Below are 3,752 nucleotides of genomic sequence, written 5' to 3' on the forward strand. Positions count from 1 at the left end.
AGATTTTGATCTTTCAAACTTATCTATAAAAAAAAATTCGATGATAATTCGATAAATCTCGATTCGAGTGGACCACTTAGAAGCCTGATTAAATCGATTTATCGAATAACCATTCCGTGTAACGATCATTGGGCCAACTCGTTTGCCCTCACTTAGAAGGACAAGAGAAATCAAATTCGAAATCTTTCGCCCGTGCGCGAAAGATTAATTCGAGAAAATGGAGGATATCGGAGAGAAGAGGAGGAGGGGTGGGATTTGCGATCGCAGGCATCTTCGTGATTCTACTATCGGAATTTTCTGGATTAACGGTCCAGGCTCTCTCCCTCTCCCATTGAACCTCGTTCAAAGTGCAACAGGGGAAGAAGTGGGGGTTGGAAAGGTAATTCAAGAGCCAAACTTTCGGAAGCTGCGTTTGCATTTAGCATCGGCGACGATTATTTATGCAACGGTAGATTGAATGATTCCAATTTGTTTGTATGCGCGTGTGTGCGTCACGAATACGTGTATACACGAACGTGTGTGAACGAGATATTAAAATTACAAAAGAGCTGTTCGAAACTCTCGAATGCGGGGCTTAATTTGCATAAAAAGTGGCAACTTCTATGCCAATAAATGTCCGGATTAACGAACTTTGCAAAATATTTACCTCGTCCTCGAAACACGTGGCCTGCGTGTTCCGCGGGAAAATGTATTTACGAGATTGCTGTAAACGGAATATCGAATAATACGCGGAGCGTGAATGGGGAATCAGCGGCGATTAAAAAATTATTTACCCGCTAATATAGATTCACGGGAAGGCGCGTAACATATTTTTCGAAAATCGTCCCCTGGAACGGATTCAATAATGCAAATATGCTTGTAAGCGGGCGTCCATCCCCAACAATACCTGAAAATTTTTTAAATCCGATGAAACGAAATCTTTCTCTATTTTTATATCATACTTTTGTAAAGATTGTTTAATCCGTTTGGGGGAAAAAAATTCTACAATTCTTTTTCGACACGAACAACAAGAAACGAGATATTTAATATTCTTCCCTCTTACGAAACTAATTAACGAATCGAGGATTTTCTTATTTCGTTTACTCCCTTATCCCTTATTATTACGTTTCATCCTCGAACGAAGCCGAGGAATACGAAAATCCAATACGAAACAACCGTTAACAAGTCCATTCAATCTCCCTCGCCCCTTTGTCGGCCGATCATTTATGGAAAACCCTCCTCACTCGTCATTTTAAAAACCGTTCGACGAGACCCTTCGACGAATTTTTTCGGTAAACAGCCCTTCCACGTCCAAACGTGTCTACGGCAGAGGCATTCTCGTTGGCCAAGCCTCGTTATCACTGTAGACGCATAAATTGGACGAGGCGAAAGACGAAGAAAGACACTCTGAGGAGGGAGCGGCAGCCAAGCTTGCCTTTTCCAACCCTCTTCCATCCCCCTCTCCCTCCGACATTCATTAGGTAACTTGTAGAGACGCGACCGCGGTACATTCCTGTCGAGACACGCTCTTGGCCCTACGTTTATGAAGTAATTTCACCTTCTTGGAAGGAAGAAAGTTCTGCAGCCTCGTAATAAACTTACGTTACAGAGGTGTCCTTCAGACGTCGAGACGTTGAAAATCGACGAGGAATATGGGATTTACCTCGGATTCCGTGATTATCGTGTTCGTGTCACGATATCGAGGTGTAATTTTTAATAAGTTTACGTAAAGTTTTGCAAATTTTCGATTGCAAACGTTTCTTTGTGATTTCTCTGTAAAGAAGTTAAATTATCCTAAAATTTCAGACTCGTTTCGAAAAGAAATACATTATTTAGATAATCGCGAATGATGAAACAATCCAATTCCCGATAAGACTTATATCGCGATTAAAATATTTAATTGTGCTCGTATTTTCAAATTTCCTTCGATTCTTACCTTTTATATTATAATTTCATATAAGGAAATTATATTGAACTCAAATAATTTTTAAAACGATTGATAAAACAAATCTATATACCGATCCATCTTCCAATCCTTAAATCGATCCGTAAAATTAATTGAAGATGATATTGTATTCGTTCTATTTACCAATACCTGAAACCTGAACATTTCGTGTGCAACGATCTAATGCTACGTTACATTCACTATAAAAGGGATTCCAATCACCCTTGGATTACTCGTGTCGCATACTCGATCGGGTTCGAGGCTCGAGATTACCGCAAACAGACGACGCACGAGGAAACAATAACGCGTAGGTGGCCGTGGCAAACAAGCTGGTTTCGTTTTCGCGTAAATAGCCGCGTGCAGCAAAAAGGGGTTTCGAGTCGATGGCTCGAATGGTGGAACGATAGGGGCGAGGGTCGTGAAGGGGGGCGAGTCGATAGAGCCGCTAATCGTATTGTTCGAATTCACACGTCCCGGATAGGTGTGAGGGCGCACAGATTCACGTGGACCCGGGCCACGACATTATTACGAGTCTCACGATCGTGACACGCCGCTATGTACTACCGATCCGCTCATTACGTTTCATTTGTCCGGGTCCGTGAGCGCCATTTATGCACGCCAGGCATCATTAACCCTTTTAGCGACGGATGAGCGGACTATCGATCGTTTCCTAACGTACGCATATTCGTGTGCATACGGATTATGCGAGAGGGTGGCCGTGTGCAGTTGGACGCGCATCATCGATCCCGCTAACTTCTTTCCAAGGATATTGAACGAGCCACCTGATCAACGATCCTGCTTTATTGTACGTGCACCTGCTTAGTTTCCACGATTTGGAATCGTTTATTGCTGTACGGGGAAAAACAAAAGGAAGAGATATATATTGAATGATTAATTTTTAAGATTAGGGTGGAATTATTTTCAATGGATATTGTAGGGATAAAGATAGCAAAAGATGTACTAATGAATTACATTTTTTAACGTTTTTAATATTAAAAGTAGGTTTGAAGTAATAAGGATTGTAGAATAGGAATGAAATTGATGTATTAAATATTGTGAAGAAGTTGTGAAGAGATTCAAATGATATGATATGTGATAATAAAGTGTAAAATTTTTGGTAATTTTATAATAATTGCCAATTTTAAATTTCAGTAATTTTTTTGGTCATAAAGTTTTAAATTTTAAGTTTAAGGGGTATTTTAAGTTTCGAACATTGGCCTGCCATCTAGTGGCTGGAATAGAAACTCGAACAAGTTTGTCGATAATTCACGACGAATAATACGAAACTCTAAAATTATCATAAAATTGTGATAATGTCATAAAATTGTGATAATTATATATTTATTATAATTAGTTAAAGATAAAAATAATTTAATTTTATGCGATATTTTATCGTATATTTGTCTTCGTAAAAAAAATATGTAAATGCATACTTGAAAAGATCTGGAAAATAAATAATTAATTTTTATCACATTGATACGATTTAAGAATTAACGTAATTAATAATGACACATGTGTAATAAATATTTCACAGTTATATAACTTCACATGTTAATGATTTATTAACTTATTTTCACATACAATAGTATTATGCGTGAACGATCAAACATTGTATAAACAAAATTTACAAAATAAAGTATAAGTCTTTACAGCTAAAAGCTACTAGTAGTAGTGGATCACATAGCTTCATACTTTTTTCTCGGTCAAGCAAATATTGCCATCACCGAGACTATTCCATTGTTTTTTTTTTTGTTTATTTTATGCTCTATCTCTCATGTATATATATATATATATATATTTATATATATATTTATATTTTGTATTTATA

The sequence above is a fragment of the Apis dorsata genome, unplaced genomic scaffold (assembly GCF_000469605.1).
Source record: "Apis dorsata unplaced genomic scaffold, Apis dorsata 1.3 scaffold_194, whole genome shotgun sequence".
In the NCBI taxonomy this organism is placed as follows: domain Eukaryota; kingdom Metazoa; phylum Arthropoda; class Insecta; order Hymenoptera; family Apidae; genus Apis; species Apis dorsata.